Genomic DNA, 21,233 nt, shown 5'->3' with positions numbered 1-21,233 from the left:
CTTTGAATTCTATTACTGGAAACAACATAGAAACACCATACTTAATAAAAGATACAATCAACCACCCAAGAGTCAGAGTCTTCATTTTTTTTCACGAGCATGACTTCCGGTGTGTCTTCGACTTTTGTTAGGATATCTAAATCTTGGGCTGGGTACTCGCAAATCCCTTTACTTTGGATCATTTTAGTTGGTCTGACCTCAATTTCGTATTCTAAGATCTTAGTGATTTAACTGGCTGTTTTCTTAGTGATTTCTTCCTCCATGATGTATTCTCGCACACTAGATTGTACCACATATAAGTTTATCTAGCCATCAAATGCCTAAATTTCTTGAGTCCTTTCACAATTGTAAAGCCTTGTTTTTTAACAAAGTTGACTTGGTTTGATACCCTCATATAGTCGTTGAAAATAAGGCAATCATATTTTCATTGTTTTCAGCACCATCCTTCTAAGTCAAAACAATCGCTAGGCTATGCTCATTGCCATAAAACATACATAATAAGATCTTTGGAAATATTTGGGTTAACCAACACCAGAGTTAAAGAAATTGCTTGCTTAATCTTCTCAAATGCTTCTTTGCCGGAGCAGGAGTCCATTTGAAATTGGAATCTTTTTTCAACATTAAATTGATCGGCCTAACCAAACTCACAAAGCTGGATATGAAATGGCTCACAAAGTTTATCTTTCTTAAGAAAGATTCGCCTCCCTTTTTGTTAACTAACAACAATTCCTTGATTACTTTTACTCTGTCAAAATCAATAGAAATCCCTTCCTTAGAGACCACATGTCCTAGCAACTTACCTTGTAGAACTTTGAAGATGCTCGTCTTAGGGTTTAGAGACACCCCAAACTCTTGGCACCTATAGAATTTTTTTCTAAATGATCGAAATGTTCTTGTTTTGATCTTGAGAAAATAGTAAGATCATCTAAATAGATGAGAATAATTTAATTATTTAAGCCTCAAAAGGCGATGTCCATCACTTGTTGAAATGTGGCTCCCACATTTGAGAGGCTAAAGGGCATCTTAGCATATGCGAGCATTCCCCACTTATTTGTGAAAGTGGTTTTGTGTTGATTTTCCTATTTAAGCCATACCTGATTGTACCTAGAGAAAACATTGACTAGAGAAATTCTTTGTGCCCATGCCACCATTTGAAGAATGTATGCCATTGAAGGGAGGGGATAATGATCTTACATGGATGCTCGATTCAAATCTTTGAAGTCCACACAAAGTCTAATGTCTTTGTTCTTGCGGACTAGATCAATGTTTGACATCCACGTTGACTGTTTGATAGAGTATATGATTTTTGAATTAATCAGTTTCTATAGCTCTCGGGCCATGAGAGAATCTTCGGGTTAATTAGTCTTTGTTTCTATTAGACTGGGTTAGATACCTCTACCAAGCTAATAGTATGTTGCACAATGTCTCAATTATATCCCTTCAAGTCTTCAGAGTTTCAAGCCATGATGTCATCATATTTAATACAAAAGGATGTCGATTGGTTCTTCTCACTTCGAGTAATATCTCTTCCCACCTTGAGTTTCCTATCATTCCCAAGGTTCAATTTAAAATAGTCACCTTGTCCATTATAAACTTCCTCTTATCAATCTTTGTGTCATCGAAGTCGAAAATATTTGTTAGGAAGTTTGTTAGTCTTTAGCTGAATGATTTGATCTTTGTAGGATTGATCTATTTTGGGCTACAATTGAATTGCAAACTCTCCTAAATGTTGCAAAAATAAGGTGATATAAGATTCACTCTCGAAGACTTGCTAGTTTTGATAGTTAGTTGAAATGGCGGACCTAATGATACCTCTTAACTATATTTTCATTAGTCAATAGGTCAACTGTTAGGTCAAACTGAGAGCCGATTATCATCATTTTGTTTGCTTCAACATTCTAAGACCTTGGAACTAATTGGATATTGAAAGTGTCAAGCCCTTTAGTTAGGTGATAATAAGATCTCATTTCAAAATTCTTTGTTGTCGTCATTCCTCTAGTTTGCTCGACAACTAACTCAGAATCTCCAAATACTTTTAGTTGTTTCAAACGGATGTTATCAGCTAAGCTCAAGCCATGAACTAAGGCCTCATATTTAGGTTCAGTGCTAGTATAACCGAAGCGAAACTAAAAAGCTTTGAAATTTTTTTCGTCTGCGAGAGATGCGAGGCAAATACCAACTCTAGAGATGGTCTTACACCTAGCACCATCAAAGTATACGGTCCAAAAGAGTGAACAATCTTTAGACTTTCCTTCATCCCCTTATACCTACTTTATAATTTCTGGAATCATTGAGTCTTCATCATATATCACATATGTCCCCAAGTCAATAGAGTCATAATTCCCAAATGGATCATAAATTCCATATATTCTCCAATGAGAACCTCTTCTTCTGAGCTTCTATTACCTATTACTCTTTCATCCTCAAGTATCTCAATGCAATACAATTTTTTTTTGAGAGAGGTATGAATAGCTTCAAAATTCATCATTGGATTGTTAGCTATGTGTTCTTTCTGCAATGTCTCTAATAATACTTTCATCTTTGAACCATACTTGCATTCTCAGGATCAAGTGAGATCAATCTATGAATAAGTAGCCCCTAATTTTAGTGGTGAATTTCTATATAAGCACAAACCAAAAACAAGCGAAATGTCTATAACCACAACTTCTAAGGAACTGTGATACTAGGACAAGATTATAGTGTCAAAGGGCGTTCTTTGATGACTCCTACTGTCTAAACCTTATTTCCATTTAGTTGCATCACTCCCTTTTCTAAAGGTTCATATTCTAATTGCAGTGAATCTACAATATGTTTGGGCATTACAATAGTGCTTGCTCTAGAGTCTTTCATAGAGTTATGCAACAATTTGCTAACTACAATGAGGGCCAAATAAAAAGGAGTTGGCTTGGATTTACTTCTGCTTTAGAATTCATGAATGTGATTGCAGCTAGCGATTATGGTCCCTTCGCTATCTCTTTCTGCTTAAATAGATTGCGATCTTCAATTGAAACAATGGACACTGGTTTCTCTTAATCTAGTAATTCATCTCGCAAAAGAGTTTTTGTCTCAGGGATGGACATAACATCCCACAAGGAGACATTGATAGGAGCCTTTTTTAATTGCTCCACTACATTCAATGACCCTTGTGGTTGAAGCCTACAACCCTTTGCCTTATTTGTCACTATGTTGCTCTGCTTCTAGAATAGTGGAGGCACTATCTGTATGATTGGGTTCCTTTGGAAAGACGCCTTAAGTTGTGGGATCACTTCTGGATTTTTGATCATTTTCCTATTTGAACACGTATAGTAATTTGATTAAACCTAAGGGACATTTGAAGTAGATGCATCATAGCAAACACTATATTTTCCCTTGCACCCCAAGAGAAAAGTGCATACTTTATCGCAATTTCTTCTTCTTGTTTTAGGGACATTCCTTGCATGTGGGCCATTAGGACTACATTATCCACCCCAAGAGATTAGTATCTATATGGAGGAGGTACTATTTCAGTTGTCAACGCTTGCCTCCATTGTTTTCCCATATTTTGTTGCAAATTACCTCTTGGGCAATCTCGGGGCGTGTGGGCATCATTGTATGGAAAACACCATGCATTGGACGACTCTACCAAATTGATCTGGCTAGTAACTAATTCCTTGTGTGGATTTGGTTTGATTGCTTGTAGGGGAGTAGGGATTGGAACTTTGAATATTTAAGATGAGTGCGATGATTTTGTTAAAACTAGAACTTTGAATACACCTATTACTATGCTCGATGAAAGTAAAAAGGATAATGAATTCCATTCAGTTAAGGATGATATTAGGGAGGTAGAGTCAATCACTACAGTTGAGGGGTATTCAAAACTCTTCATTAGTGATTTGCAAGTTATCTTTGATAAAATAGGAGAAGAGAAGAACTTCCTTGCCGAATCCACTCATGATCATAATACTGCTCCAGTAGAACTTCATGAAGAGAGCATGCCATCTTCTAGTGAATCAACTAAGTGGGATGATGAGTGCATGGGGCAAACTGTACCCCCTTGTACTGAGACACTTAATCAAGGCATTGAGGATATTTCTTCAGGTGGAATTAGCATTGACCAAATTCTTGAGCATATTGCGTGCATACAGGACTTTGCAGAAGAATAATTGCAGACAATCAAATGCTTCTTCATGTGAAGCAGAAGTTGTTCATACACCCCATAGTTTGCATAGTTTGAGGAATCAGTTGAAGGTGAATGAGGATGCGATTGTGGCAGCATTATCTCATCATGATGAGATGCACAAGTTGGTTGAAAATTACCTTTGGATGATTTAGTTAGAGAGAAGACAAAAGGGAACAAGTGACATGAAACTCTCAAAACTTGCAACTAAATGACAAGTGGCACAATACAAAGAAATTCTCCTTCAAAGCTTTTTGTGACCTTTACTTTTACCTAGAACATGCGCTTGGCTGCCACATGTCTTAATAGTGCTATGTGGAGCAAAGCTGACTATACTTTACAAAGAGAATGCACACACAAATGATACACATTCCTCTTCGTAAAGGCATATACTTAGCTAAATAAAATACATTAAGGCTGCTTCAAAAGTCAAAAGTATGGCCCTAAGTTGAAATAACATTATTGTATCTATCAAATCCTCAAGCATATCAACAATTTCTAATGATCTAAGAATGGTTATGATTTTTTAACACATAATTTTTTAATAGTAAACTACTATAATACTATTATAATGATCTATAGTAGAAATCAAAGAGCAATGCATTCATTTTATACACATTAAATGATATATTAAGATTCCTTTATAATTTGAAACGCTTAAGTAATGCTAGTATGGAGATATCTTTAAGTATACAAAATATGTAGTTATTTAAATACGTTAGAGACAAATAAAGTAAGTGACTTAGAGGACCAATAAGGAGATACACGTATCAATATTTAATACAACTAATATTCTATTTTGTTTATAATTGACATGTAGGTGTTTCAAGATTGCCACAAAATAAGGATAGCACAAGGTGAGATCTAGAAAGCTCCCATAAAGATTACAAAATGGCATTTGAAAAGGTTGTTTTAAATAATGCATAGTAAAAATGTAATTTTTTTATAGACTCTAGATCACGCTGTGTTGTGACGTTTTCACGCATTGCCCCATTGGAAATAGGGACCCCCCATTTTTGCTTGTTAGCTTAGGGGTTTTAGCTTAGCCATCTTTACCTTCACAATAGTCATAGTTTTTACCTTTTTCTTAGTCTTGTCAGTTTGAGTTAGGTGTGCTTGAGTGATCTTTGCAATGTCTCAAGGGTGTAATGTCTAGTCCCTAGTGTGCAATCAAGTCAGGAACTCAAGTTTTGAGTCTAGGAGTAATGAGCAAGTATTAGGAATGAGTTTTAAGGGAAAGATTGTAAGGAGTAAAAAATATTGTCATAGAGCAAGAAAAGTTGTGAATATAGTCAATGTTGCAAAATGTTGTCTTTGTTCTCAAACTTGCAGAAAAGATGTTGAAAATTTGTCAATGCTAAGTATTGGTCAAATTCAAGAATGTGATGCCTAGACAAGGGGAATTCCTTGTTAAGGTTGGATTTTCTAACTTCGACAGAATCAAGGAATAAGGAAGATTTTTTCATATTTCTTGTCTAAGAGTAGAGAATTAAAGCCTAAGGATTAAGTATGAAAATGCTAAAAATATTTGATTCAATACATAACACATTTAGAGATTTCCTTGAGCAAAGTGTTCACCATGGTCCTTAGTGCATGGACCCCCTAATTTGCACCCTAGAATCTGTCTTTGACTAGGCTTGAAATGCGCCTAGATTTTGTCCTTCCACAATTGGGAATTGTGTCCATGCTAGCACTTGCAAATTTCCTGTTTTGGTCATCATCTTGGTTGATGTTCTTTTGATTTTTAATTTGTCCTTGTGCACATGAGTTTAACACCTAACATTGTCGTTAAATGGCCCCTATATGTGCCTTACACATGAGTCCTTGGCACCCTTCAAAATGCGCTCATCTTCATTAGCATGGTAATTGCTTTCCTTGTCCTTGCCATCCCCTCATGACCTCTCAACCGCTTGTCTTGTCCTTAATAACTCCTAAAGTGCTCCTATGCTTGTCCTTGGAAGCATGGAAAATCCGCCATTTTTAATTTCTACACCCCGTGGAAACCTGCTTAGGTAGGTCCCAAGTCCTTGCACATCATAAGATTTTGCTTAACATGTGTCTTTCGCACATTAAGGTTGCGCTTTGGTTGTTTTGGCATGTGGTTGAATCCCAACCTTTATTTTGTCCTGGAGCACCTTGGATCAACTTCTTCAGTGCCCTTGCATTATATGAAATCCCTATAAGCTCTTAGTCCATGACAACTTCTAAAATTCGTCCTTGGTTTAGTCCTAAAGGAGACCTCAAATGCACTCAACATTTGTCCTTTTGCACTTCTAAATTTTGCCTTCCAATTGTCCCTATCAACTCCCTAAATGCACACCTAGTAATTAGAGCAAAATAAATCAGATCTATCCTTGGTACTTAAAAGCTATTAAAAAATAGACCTCAAAAAATCATAAAATAAGACCTAAAAGCTAGAAGAGCAAACCCGATTGCTAGGTATAATAGAGGTAAATGATTTGCAAATGTGAAATTGTGTTTAGGAGAAAGAACTTGATCCCTTTTTGTATGTGTTAAAGCATTAATTTTCTTTTGCTAGCTGACCTAATGTTGCAAGACTTGAAAAAACAAATTAGATGCCACAGTCAACTTTCATTGTACCTAAGCCTCCCTTAAACCTTCTCAAGGGAAAAAGAGGTCTAAGTTGGCCTTCTTTAAGGGAAATTCCAAGAATTTAAGGGCAAAATGAATGATACTAATGCTAGTTGACCTAAATGAAATTCAATTCAACTATCAAGTGTTGAAGTCGACTGAATGGAAGAGGATCGAATTCAAGGGTGTGGAATCATATAAAGCAAGGATTAAATTTCTCATTTCAAACGTCAAATAAATTCAATTCAATGCGAATCATAGGGAGTAGACTTGAGCGAATTTGACGAGCAAAAATATAGATCAAATTTGATTATGGACAATCTCCATTAGAGGGAACGCCATTTCCAGAATTGGGAATTCAAATTCTAGATTGGGAAGGATTTTAGGAAATATAATTTGCAAAGTATTAGTATTACTCTCATCTACTCCTTAATGTTTTGATGCAAATATATCCTTTTTTTTAGTATAAAGGCTAGAAACATGATGTATGGAGCATGGAACAAAGGGAGATCAATCACATCAAGAACAAGATCTATAAAGTCTTTTAAGACAAGAAGGATATTTCCACCACGTGAGGATGAAGAATAACCTCAACAACAAAAATGCTCAAGGCAAAGCATGATTCTACAACCTAATGAAGGATCTAACATCACAACTCAATGGATGAAAGGACTCTACAATGCAATAATGAAGATAAGACCAACTTGTGCAAGATGGTAGATGGTGGATAAAGATGAAGGGCATTACCATTATGAATGAGGGAATTTTACAACAATTTTGAATTTCATTTGAAAATCCAAGATCAAGGTCAATGCAACAAGGAGGTAATCCCGATCAAGGAAATCATGCACAAGTAATAAACGCAGATCGAGGAGACACTTGGAATGACCACACATGAAGATGATGGTGAAGGATGGACAACATCAAGACAAGGATCACACTACAAGGAGAAAAACCACATGAAATGTATTACAACAACATGAGAATCAATGAAGGAGACATTAGGATGCGCATTGCAACATGTTCCACAACTCAAGAACATTATACAAGGAATTGAACTTCAAGATTCCAAGGTTGAAAGTGGAAATTCAAGATAAGGAGAAAAATTCCCAAACATGAGAATAAGGGACTCTCTTTGTCTTTCTTTCTTCTTCGGTAGTGAGCCTTTCAGGGCAGTGAGCCCATTTGTAGTAAGCATGTTGGCAATGAGCCTTTTACGATAGTGAGCCCACTTGCGGTGAGTAGATTGGCAATGAACTACCCATTGTAAAAAATCACCTTAACCGGTGTTTATATATTGAGAATTATCATTCGTTGTGGTTTTTCCCTGCTTGGGGTTTCCACATAAATTATGGTGTTTCTTGTGTCTAATTTGAATTTTGCATGCGTTTCCTAATTTTGTTAATTCTGCATAATATTTTGGATCTGTGCATTGAGGTTAAAATTGTTAAATTTGTTGTCAATTGATTCACGAACCCCCTCTCAATTGCTTGGATATTCAACAATTGGTACTAGAGCTATGGTTCCTTGACATAGCTTAACCACTTAAGGTAGATCCTGATTCGATGGCACACAAGTTATCCATTCCCATCTTTGAAGGATTTGGTTACAGTTTCTGGAAAGTGAAGATGAGAGGTTATTTGGTTTCTCTGGGTTACAATACTTGGAAGGCTGTGGAGACTAAGTATGTTCTTTCAGCAAATGGACTCAATACTTCGAATGAGATTCAAGCTTATGAAGAAAATGAAAAAGTAAGGTATGCTATTTTCGGTACATTATCCAAAAACTGAATTGACTAAGGTTATCTCTTTGAATACTGTTTATGAAGTCTGGCAGAAGCTAAAAGACATCTATGAAGGGAATGAGAGAGTCAAGTTGACAAAGAGATTAACTGCTAAGAGAAGACATAAAAACTTGAGGTTGGAAGAAAAATAGGATATTGTGAGCTATTTTGAGAAGGTTGAAACCACAGTGAATGAGATCAAAGAACTCAGAGGCACTTTGAGTGATAAAGATGTGATTGACAAGATTCTGATGACATTACCGATAAACTACAGTGACAAGATCTCTACAATTGAAGAAACTTATGACCCAAAGAAGTTGACTACAAAGCAACTATTAGGTACCCTGACTGCATTTGAAGTAAGGAAATTCAGAAAGGATAAAGATAAGTTGAAAATTGCTTTCAAGGCATTTGAAGACAGTTCAGATGATGAGGAAAGCCTGTATGAGGTAGAAACAAACTTTGTAAGGAAGTTGAAGAAAGGCACCAACAAATACAAAGGTGTGTTACCGTTTAAATGTTTTAGATGTGGTAAGATTGGTCATATTGCAACTAGATGTCTGGAAAAAGGAATAGACAAAAGTTTAGGAAAACAAGGGAAAGTTGAATAAGAGGGCATATTATGTTAAGGATGATGCTGGTATCTCAGATGATGAATCATATTATGAGTATGGTGATTGTTTTTGGTAGACAAAGATGTTCCTAAGTATGATATCTGTAAGATTGCTGCTAACACATTTCATGTTAGAAGAAATAAAAATGAATGGTTGATTGATAATGAATGCTCAAATCATATGACTGGTGATAAAAGCGAATTCATAAAACTTGAAAGGTATGATGGAGGTTCAATTAGATTCAGAGATGATCAGACAACACAAATTGTTGGTATTGGTTCAATTACCTTTGATGGAAAGCATAGCATTAACAATGTTTATTATGTGAAGGGTTTGCATCATAATCTCTTAAGTGTCGGATAAATGTGCGAAAATGGATACAATGTCGTCTTTTAGGACAATGCATGTGAGATCCGAAAGGATTGCATAACAGTTATTGTAGTTGGAAGAAGGACAAATGGAAATATGTACCAGTTCGAAGGCGCTACAAAACATTGCTTGATATCACAACTTGATGACAATTGGCTATGGCACCGATGGATGTGTCATATCAACTTTAGTAACCTGGTACAAATCAGTTCAAAGAGTGCAGTAAGAGATTTGCTTAGATTGTCCAAACTAGAGAACAATATCTGTAGGGAATGTCAAATAAGAAAGCATACCAAAAGAAAATTTAGAGGGAAGGAGTACTCGTCCATTGGATTACTTGATTTGGTTCACACAGATCTTTGTGGTCCAACCCAGACAAGAAGCCTGCAAGGTGAGAGGTATTTCATGTTACTGATTGATGATTATTCTAGAATGACTTGGGTTGCATTTCTCAGAGAAAAAATTGAAGCATTAGAAAAGTTCAAGATATTCAAGGCAAAATTGAGAATGAAGTTGGCAGGAAAATAAGTGTTTAAGGTCTCTCAGAGGAGGAGAATTCATTTGAGATGAGCTCAATGACTTTTGTGAAAAACATGGCATCAAAAGACAGTTATCAACTCCCTGGACACCTCAGCACAATGGTGTAGTAGAAAGAATGAACCAGACTACAAGAAGTCGCCAGAACTATGATAAAAGGCACAAAGCTACCTGAAGTCTATTGGAAAGAAGCAATTCATACAACAACGTACACACTCAACAAATGTTTGTATCAGATGAAGTATGGCAAGACATCTTATGAACTATGGTATGACAAAACTTCGACAATAAAATATTTCAAAGTTTTTGGGAGCAAGTGCTATATTAGAAGAGATGAAGATAATCTTGGAAAGTTTGACAATAGAGTAGATGAAGGCATATTCTTTGGTTACTCAACAAAGAGAAATGCATATCGATGTTTTAACAAGAGATTGAATAAGATTGTTGAAAGTGCAATTGTAAAAGTTGCTGAGAAGACTTCAAAGGAGTTAGAAATTGCAGTAGGATATGACTAAGATGAGTCCGGAGAAAAGGAAAGGAAGGAAGAAACCAAGAGTGAAGAAAAGATTGATTAGGGTGCTCCGACATCTGCATCCAAGACTCCAAGGTATGTCAGGAAAAATCACTCAGAAGATTAGATTATCAGAGACAAGAGCAAAGGAGTTATCACAAGAAGCAAAGCAACACAAGAATAGGTCTTGCTGTGTCAGCTATTTGAAACTGAGCCAAAGACTGTAGAGAAAGCCTGCAAAGATTAGAACTGGATAAGGCAATGAAAGAGGAACTAGATCGAATTGAGAAAAACCAAACATGGGAATTAGTCAGCAGACCGGAAGACAAGAATGTAATCGGTACTAAATGGGTATTCCGAAAGAAGCTGGATAAAGATGGAAAGGTTGTAAGGAATAAAGCAAGGTTGGTTTGCAAATGATACACTCAAATTGAAGGCATTGACTTTGATGAAACTTATACCCCGATTGCAAAAATGGAGGCAATTCGGATGTTCTTGGCATTTGCAACATTCAAAGATTTGAGAGTTTATCAAATGGATGTGAAATCAACATTTTTGAATGGAGAATTAAAAGAAGTTTACATTGAACAACCGAAAGGATTCAAGTTGAAGGATGATCCGAACATTGTTTGCAAATTGAAAAAGTCTGTGTATGGACTGAACAAGCTCCTAGAGCTTGGTATGGGAGATTAGACAAGTATCTAATTGATCAAGGATTTCAAAAGGGTTCAACGGACACTAACTTGTACTTCAAGACATAATTAGCTAAAATTTGGATTTTGGTCGGTCTCGGGTTCGACTCCCTCTTAGATTTAAGAGGGAGGACTGCTTGCGGGCTTTGGATTCTCTCCCTAGGGGACTAGTCTCGCCTCAGTTCGCCCCTTCCTGGCCTCAACTTGGCAATAAAAGTAAGCCCAAGGTAAGGCAGGTTGGGTCACTGCACTGGGTCGTGGGGATACCCCTGGCGTACTGAAAAAAAATAAAAAAAATATGATTTTGGTAGTGTATGTTGATGATATAATCTTTGTAGGAAATGAAGGTATCCGTAGAAAATTTGCTTTTGAGATGTAGAAAGAATTTCAAATATCCATGATCAGTGAGTTGAAGTGATTTCTTGGATTACAAGTTAATCAAAATGATAAAGAAATTTTCTTTTCTCAGTTTAAATATGTCAAAGAACTTTTGAAGAAGTTGTGAAGAAGTTTGGGTTGGAGAATTCCAAACCGGTATGTACACCTATGATTACTGGATGCAAGTTAACTAAGAATGATAAATCACCTAAGGCATATGCAAGTCAATATAGGTTAATGATTGGAGGATTGTTATATTTGACTTCTACCAGACCAGATATCATTTATGCAATATGCTTGGTAGCTAGGTTTAAGTAAGAACTGAAAGAATCGCATGTTATGGTAGTAAAAAGGATTTTTAGATATCTTAAAGGTACATAAGAGTTTGGTTTGTGGTATCCCATAAATTCAGATTTTAACCTCAACTTACATATATGCAGACTGGGCTGGAAGTGTTAATGACAGAAAAAGCACAAGTGGAGGAGCATTCTTTCTTTCAATGAAAAAGGGGGAGATTGTTAGCATTGCATTATGTGTTGTCATTGACGTCAAATCCTTTGGTCCAGATTAAGTCCAGATGTGGTATGATGAGTAGGAGTGTTTGTTTTAGGTATATTGTGTGCTTGAAGGTTTCCCGGTTTCATCGGATGCATTTGGTATCTCAAAAGATGTTTTTTTGTATTGTTTTTGGGTCTGGTGTGATCTGGAGTTTGAGGCCTTAGACTGGATATTGAGATTGCATAATGTGCGGATGCGCTTTAGGTTTGACCTTGGTGATTTACGTAGCGTGTTGATGTGTTCGAGGAGGAATGGTGTGATATGGTTCACTTTTCATTCCTGGCCACCACCAAAATGTTTAGTGGAGACATATTTTAGATATCTGTTTCAGTCGACATTGAAAATTATAATTTCTGGAGAGTATATATTGGAGTTTGATTTGATGTTTTCAAGTGTGCCTTTTTGTGTTGAAGACATGCGAGATTGAAGGAATCCAGTGATTGCGTGGAGTGCATGTAGTATAGACTGTGTTTTTCTTGTAGTGGATTCTCTTTTGTCTTTCTTTCTTCTTCGGTAGTGAGCCTTTCAGGGCAGTGAGTGCATCTATAGTAAGCATATTGGCAGTGGGCCTTTCAAGGCAGTGAGCCCACTTGTAGTGAGCCACCCATTGTAAAAAATACCTTAATCGGTGTTTATATATTGAGAATTTGCATTCTCTATGTTTTTTTCACTTCTTGGATTTTGCATGTAAATTCTCGCGTTTCTTGTGTCTAATCTGAATTTTGCATGCGTTTCATAATTCTGTTTAATATTTTGGATTTGTGCATTAAGGTTTAAATTGTTAGATTTGCTGTAAACTGATTCACCCACTCCTCTCAGTTTCCTGGATATTCAACAGAACAAAGGGAGATCAATCACATCAAGAACAAGATCTACAAAAGCTTTCAAGACAAGAAGGATATTTCCACCATGTGAGTATGCAGAACTTTACTACTCCCATATGACAACGTCAACGACAAAATTGCTCAAGGCCGAGGATGACTCTACATCCTGATGAAGGGTCTAACATCATGAATCAATGGATTGAAGGACTCTACAATCAAATAAAAAAGTTAAGATCAACATGTGCAGGAAGGTAGATATCAGGTGAAGATGAAGGGCATTACCATTATGATTGAGGGAATTTTACAACAATCTTGAATTTCCTTCAGAAATCCGAGATCAAGGTTAGTGCAACAAGGAGGTAATCTTGGTCAAGGACATCATGCACAAGTAATAAAAGCGAATGTAGTATAAACTTGCAACGACCACACATGAAGATGATGGTGAAGCATGGACAACATCAAGACATAAATCACACTTGAAAGATGAGAAACACATGAAATGTATTGGAACGGGAAGATAATAAAAGGAGGAGACGTTAGGATGCACATTGCAGCATGTTCCACAACTCAAACATTATACAAGGAAGTGAATTTCAAGATTCCAAGGTTGAAAGTGGAAATTCATCATAAGAAGGAAAATTCCCAAACATGAGAATGAAGTGAAATTTGATCAGGGAATAAACAAGATAGTTTCAAAAGAGTTAAGAGAAGTTAGAAACTTGATCACCAAGATGATGCAATTTGGGAAAATGACCCATCGTAATCACATCAAAGCTTGGAAATGTTGAGTATGAAGAGATATTGCTCAAGATGAAAGAACTTCTTTATGATAATCTACAATGAGTTTGAGTTGGCAACTAATCACATTCAACCAATCAAATAATTTAAAGTGAAGACATCCAAGTTGAATGTACTTGACTCATTGTACGAGGAGGGCAACTATACAAGCGAAAGGCACTAAGTTCCATGTACCTAACCTTATTTCTCATTGGTCTGAATTCAAAGGAAGGACACGTGTCCAAAATGTTGTAATGATTTGATTGGTCAATCATTCAATGTAGGAGGGGTTAGCTATAACTATCCCTAATTAGGGTTTTATCATGTAATCTCGATCGTTGATTTGAAATCAATGCTGACTTTTGAATTATAATAGGGATGTCTATATAAGGCATTATCTTCTCATTTGTAAAGGTTAATGGTTAAGAGTTGGACGTTCATAATTAGGAAGCAAGTAGGAATAGAATAGGTGAAGACAAGAGATTGTTGCCAAAGCAATGATTGGAATAAACATATTATTTCATTGAAGATATGGTGGATTTTGTGTCTTGTTTCAACGTATTGCATGGTTTCTATTTCTCCAGTTTTAGATTTGTTTACGTGGCGTTGATTAGTTAAATGAAAGATCTTATTGACGATTACTAGTGAAACCTATATGTTCATACCATTTGGAATTTGTTGATTACAAATTGCAATGCATGGTTAGACTGAACTTAATTGGAAGCTTAATTTCAAGTGCTTTATTCCCATTGTTGATGGTGTTGATGCTCATAAGTGATATGAAAATCATTTGTTTATCATTAGGAGATTGCATCATTTGTTTGTAGTTGTCTCTTCATGGCGAAGCAAATCTTGGTTTGGTTTCATCAAGTCAACAATCATTTATTGCATTGTTAGGTGTTAGCTTAGATTTCCTTAACCTTTCATCTTTTGTTTTTTTACTTTCCAAGTTAGTTTAGTTTCCACATTCTAGCTAAGCATAAGTCCCTTTGTGGTTACAAGCAAAATCACATCATATACGTTGAGTCTATACAATGTTAACTTCCGTTGTTCATATTGTAAAACTTGGAGTTGCCTTATTTGATCACATCGTTTAGCATATGAGTTTTCTTTGTTCAAGAGAGGATATAATACTTTGTATTTGATTTTGTGTTCTAGGTATCCTAAAAAACACATCAACACTATGTTTGATAATAGAGGAGGATTGGGACTTGAGTTTCTAGTGGCCAAAGAAGTACACATTTCCTGATTTATAATACTAGATCTTTAAAAATTGTTGAGATATAGGTGACAATCTTGCAAGATCTTAAAAAATAAATTTAAGCAAGACATTGAGAGAAATAAATTAATAAAGCACACAGAAATATATTAAAAAATGACAATAGAGGATAAACTTATGATAATTCATTTTAAACAAACTATTAACTAATCTTTAATCAAACATAATATATAATTAATAATAGTCAACTGACTACAAAACATAATAAACAAGAGACACATTTGCATTAGGTTCCTGCCATAATGTTTTTGTATTATAATTGGAACTATGGTAAATTCTAGTAATAATATTAAAATTTAGTTGTGATTATTAGGCAGATTCTTAGCCTAAGTAGGTGTGTTGACTTTGTTACCTTCTCTCACACTCCTCGAGAGTGGATTAAAGTTGCAGATTGCCTAGGGAAATGGGTGTCAAAACAATTGTAGGGTTGCAGGGTTGGAATGTTGCGGCTAGAGATTATTTGCCTCTCAATTTGTCTCATATGTTTGAGCAATTAGTTGTGGAGGATAAGGCTATTTAATTGGTTCTTCTTTATTTGGCCATTAACCATTTTTTGTTTTGTATTTTTGTTTTGTGATTAATAGATTTTTACCCCTTTTGTGAAATAATAATAATAATTTAGAATTATTTTGTTATATTTTGCACAATAAGATGATGTATATCAAAATTAATATGATTAGATTCTCAAAATACACTAAATAAAAATATAAAAGAAATATATTTAAAAAAAAATGCATTGCATTGGTCCTATCACTATCTATGATGTGCTAAAAAACTAAATATGTATTGTAAAGGTTTTGTAAAGAGTTTATCAAATTAAATTAAAGCTCTATGCACAAACTTTTTAACCATTACATTAAAATTATTTAATATAAAATTATAATACTTATATAATTATAATAGCTATATAGACCCTGGGGTGTAGAGCGGCTAGTCGAGTTGTTGAAAGACACAGACGATCAATGCAGGTTCAAGCCTCGTTCGGTACCCAACCTGGTTAACTTGGCCATGCCCAAGGTGGGTCCTGTGTGGAGCTCTGCGTCACCCTGAAGGATTAGTTTCGCCTCAGCTCACCTCAACTTGGCCCCAACTTGGTAAAAAGTAAGACCAAGGTAAGACAGGTTGGGCATTGGGCTGGGTCGCGGGGATACCTCTTGAGGGTATAGAAAAAATAAAAAAATTATAATAGCTATATAGCTATTATTTTTAATTAATAAACATACTAATAATTATGATAACAAGCATCATGCATACTTTTATATGCAATAATTATTATATATTATAATAATAATAAATAAATATAATAATTGTTTATTATAACATTTATTATTAATAACATGTACTATTTGTGATAATAATTATTATATTATCTAACATTAATGGTTATACATAATATATAATTAATGTATTACAATTATTTAATTTATAGATAATATGGGATTGTTGAAAATTCACTCTGAGAAGAGGTAATTCGAGCTCAAATCACAGATCTCTGAGACAAGGAACTAATAGGTAAATTTTGGAAGCATTCCCTTGATATATATTCATTGCATGAATTAATTTTTGGTTCTTGGGTAGGGGTAAATGAAGTGTTTTATATAGATAATGGAAAAGGGTTTCTCATTGCTACTTTCTCTGCTAAACACTTTAGAGATAATGCCCATAGAATCAAGGGTTGGTTCTGTAAGGGTTGTGGATTGCTTATGATGTTTTGGACACCCAATTTTGACCCATATGGTACAAAAGTTAATTATTGCCCATTTTGGATTTCCCTCCCGTTGATGTCGTAGACCTAAGAAGAAAAGGATAACAAGGGAAACAAAGGAGGAAATTAAGGCAAGTATTCAAACAACTCTAGATGAAAAATTGAGCCCAAAGAGAGCATGCAACTCTCCCGACCAACAATGAGAATAATTACATGGAATGTTAGGGGTCTCAATGTTCCTAACAAAAAATGCCTCATTAAATCTCGAATTGAGAGTTGTGGGGCACATATTATCATCCTTCAAGAAACAATTTTTTTAGAAAAAGCAGAGCTTCAACTGTTTTGTAATGGAAAATCTAGAGGTATGTTGAATTAGAATCACTGGGATCTTCTGGGGGACTTGCAATTTTATGGAAGGAGGTTTGTATGTAGCTCAATATTGTGGCAATTAAAGCAAATTATATTCATGTTCATGCTTCTTATTCGAGCCACTCTTTTCACTTGCTCTCTATTTATGGGCCAACATCTACAATGGGAAAAATGTATTTATGGGATTCTCTGTCAATGATTTTAGCCAAATTTTCAAATGATCCATTTATTATTGGGGGAACTTTAATGCAATCATGTCCCTAAGGGATAAATCTGGAGGTTTGATTCCACCATTGAAAACAATGTAAGACTTTAATGATTTTGTTTCTATTAATGGCTTGAAGCACCACCCTCCACCAAATGGGAATCTAAATTGGACAAACACAAGGAAAGGCTTCCTTCAAATTGGTAAAAGGCTGGACAAGTTCCTTGTTAATCCCTCTTGGTGCACCTTATTTGGCATCCCATTATCCCATATATTACCCCTGACTAGATTTGATCACTTTCCACTACAATTGGATTTGATCACTTTCCACTACAATTGGACGTGCCTTTGATTACTCTTTTTGATAGACTTGTGTCTTGTTTTAAGTTTGAGTAGATGTGTTTCAGGGATGTAACTTTCTTACCTTAACTTCAAACATGGTGGCAAAACTCACCTTTCATGAATCTAGAATGTTTTAGTTTTGTAAAAAGTTTTAATGACTCAAAATTTAGATAAAAGAATGGAATTCCAAGGCATTCAAAAACATATTTGCATCAAAACTTGACTTAGAAAGAAAGTTGAAAGAGGTTAATTTGAAGAAATAAGTCGTCATGGAATGAATGATCGGTCCTATAATCAACAACTTTATCTTAAATTATAGTTGGAGGAGGTGCTAAAAAGGGAAGAATTATATTGGCAACATTAATCTAGGGAGTCGTGGCTTCAAGGAGACAAAAACACTTTTTTTTTCACTCATCTACCAAACTGAGGAGTACACAACTTAATTTGTCAAATAAAAAACTCAAGAGATGAAATTCTACTATATAAAGATAAGATACGAGAAGAAGTTGTCTCTTTTCTCTCCTCTCTTTTTATAGTATCTGGAAGTGATGATTCTGATAATAATCTAAATAATAATGCAGTTCTTTAGCATATTCCTCAATCGGTTTAATCAAGAGAACTTAAATCTTTTGAGGCCCTTCACTCTAGATGAAGTGAAGAAAGTTGTCTTTTCGATGCATCCAGATAAGGCTCCAAGATCAGATGAATTTACTGTTATGATTTTTCCAAAATGTAGGGATTGTATTGGATTTGATGTTTGGAGAATTGTAGAGTTCAGGAGAAATGGAAATATGTTGAAGCAATTTAATACCACTTTCATTGCTCTCATCTTGTACTTTGTCTTTTGCAGATTTTAGACGTATATCTCTCTACAACACGGTCTACAAAATTATAACAAAGGCAATCTCAATGAGATTGACTAAGCTTATTCCAAAAATTACACCAAAGAAACAAGGGGGGTTTGTTCTAGGGAAAGAAACTTCACAGGGTGCATTGATTTCTAATGAGATTATCCATTCAATAGTAGTTCATAAAAGTGAGGCAATGATAATAAAGTTGGACATGTTGAAAGCATATGACAGGGCAAACTGGAACTTCTTACATCAGGTTCTTTTGAAATTTGGTTTCTCTAAGAAGTGAAGTAGGTGGATTGTTTCTTGCATTTCAGGAGACAAATGTTCAGTTTTTGTAAATGGATCCACATTAGGATTCTTTTCCTCATCTCAAGGGGTTAGGCAGGGGGATCCTCTCTCCTCGTTTCTCTGCAAAATTTTAGTAGACACACTCAGTAGAGTGATCTCCTCATATTATCACAACAAACTATGGAATGACATCCTTTTGACTTGAACTCAAATAATAGTAACTCACATTTTATTTGTAGATGACACAATCCTTTTCGAGGAAGCTTCCATGAAAGAGATAATGCTTATCAAGCAGATCTTGGACACATATTGTGAGGTCTCTTGTCAGAAGATTAATGCTTCCAAGTCCAAAGTATTTTTTTCTAAACTGCTCTCCCCAATTAGCCAATCGGTTAGTAGGAGCTATTGGCTTTAAACAGGATACTCTCCCATGTAAATACCTAGGTATTGCACTATTCTCAGGGCATAACAAAAGGAACTTTTGGACAGATATTTGTTCATCAATTCAGAACAAGATATCCTGCTGGAAAAATACATGGCTTTCTTTGGCAAGACGAGTTTTAATGATCAAATCGGTTTTGGCAACTATCCCTAATTATATCGTGTTGGTGTTACCAATTCCAAGGGGAGCAAAGGCAAATTTGGAATCAGAATTAACGGAATTCCTCTAGAAAGGCAATATAAACTCCAAAAGTAAGTTACATCTTCTGGCATGAGATAAAGTGTGCTCCCCAAAATTTTGTTGGGGTGCAAGAATTCATAAGTTAGATCATAGGAATTTAGCATTGGGAGCTAAGCTTGTTTGGAAACTATACTAAAATCATAAATCAATTTGGGCAACAATCATTAGGGCTAAATACTTCGATTCTAACGATCCTGAGAGAATCTTCATGGTGCTTGATCCTCCATTTGGATCTCAAATGTGGAACTTTATGCTCATATGTAAACATATATTTCTTCCTCATTTAACATGGATGATGCCTGATGGGAAGACAACATGCCTGTGGGAGGATTTGTGGTATGGGTTTCCTCCTTAGAACACAAGGAATATATGGAGGATATAAAAATTATTTTAAAAATTTCTTGGGGAAGCAAGCTATGTGATTATTTTACTCCCTCTTGTACTGATGGTATATGTAAAATGAAATGGAAAGATGTTTGTACTGTAATGGCTCCAGTCAATCAACAACATAGATTGCCCAGGGAACTCAAGAAGAGGACAATTCATTTTATAAATTTGAAGGATAAGCTTATTTGGATGCCTTCACAATTAGGATGTTACATTGTGAAACAAGGATACAAGGTTCTCTCAGATCAAGATCACAATCATAAATCTAGATGCTTTACCTTTTGTTGGTCAAGGGCTGGTCTTCAAAAAGCAGGATATTTCGCTTGGTTATCTCTGAAGGGACATATCTTGACAAGTGATAGGTTGCCTTCTTTAGATATATCTCAAACTTTTAATTGTATATTATGCAACAAGATGGTGGAAGCAAGAAATCAAGTACTCCTTAATTGTGATTTTGCACAAGACTGCTGGTATTGGTTTCTTAATAAGCTTCAATTGTCATCTCCCCTTCATGAAAACTTGGAAATGGTATTTGAGTCTCACCCTGGATTGTTCAAAGATTTTTTTTTCCTATCATTTGGGAAATTGCCCTTGCTATATTAATTTGGAACATTTGGTGGGAGAGAAATATGAGGATCTTTAGAAAGGAAGTCAACAGGATTGAATGTGTGATTAATAAGATCGAAATCTCTATTTCTGAAACTGTAAGAGCTTATAACATTAAATACAAAAATTTGGTTTCCTACACTTCCTGGGATAACATGATCTTAAATGAATGGAAATGCATCAAGATTCCTTTTAATGGAAGTCTCATAAACAACACAATGAAGAGGGTAAATAGAAAAGAAATCAGATGGAAGGCTCCTTATAAAGGTTTTTGCAAGCTCAGTTTTGATGGTGCTTCTAAGGGTAATCCAAGAATTTCGGGTATAGGTTGTGTTCTAAGAGATCATTTAGGGAAGATAATTATAGCGAGGTATGCGAGAATTCCAAATTCTACAAGTAATATGGCAGAGGTAATGGCGCTCCTTTTGGGTCTCAAACTAGCATTTGCTAACATGATTAACAATTTAATCATAGAGGGGGATTCTATCAATATAATCATGTCCCTTAAAAAATGAAGAACTAAATTGGAAAATTGATTATTTTATTCAGGAAGCATACCATCATGAAAAAGCTGAAAAAATTCAGCATTGTAATTGGTACAGAGAAGCAAATTAGTTAGTAGATTCATTAGCTAACAAGGGATGCATCATTCTAGAAGGGGAAAGAATAGTCAATGCAGATGGGATTATGTTTGATGATTCCCTTCAAAAGGCATATTTCAAAGA

The 21,233-nt window shown here is 35.3% G+C and overlaps 1 protein-coding gene across 3 annotated transcripts in view; it reads left to right on the top strand.

The window, feature by feature from the left end:
• The window catches only part of LOC131034097 (uncharacterized), a 150,865-nt gene that overhangs the window by 71,514 nt on the left and 58,118 nt on the right, over positions 1-21,233 (top strand). Inside the window, exon 6 of one of the 3 annotated variants that reach the window (XM_057965478.2) lies at positions 4,977-4,999. The exons of 1 other annotated variant lie outside the window; for it this stretch is intronic. The gene's annotated coding sequence lies outside the window, so the exon portion shown is untranslated. Of the gene's footprint in view, positions 1-4,976; positions 5,000-21,233 lie in introns of those variants that run through there. One more of the 3 variants, XM_057965483.2, reaches the window with a different exon arrangement.

The sequence above is a fragment of the Cryptomeria japonica genome, chromosome 5 (assembly GCF_030272615.1).
Source record: "Cryptomeria japonica chromosome 5, Sugi_1.0, whole genome shotgun sequence".
Classification (NCBI taxonomy): Eukaryota; Viridiplantae; Streptophyta; class Pinopsida; order Cupressales; family Cupressaceae; genus Cryptomeria; species Cryptomeria japonica.
Note: the sequence above shows the minus strand (reverse complement) of the source record. Positions and strands in the feature narration are given on the sequence as shown.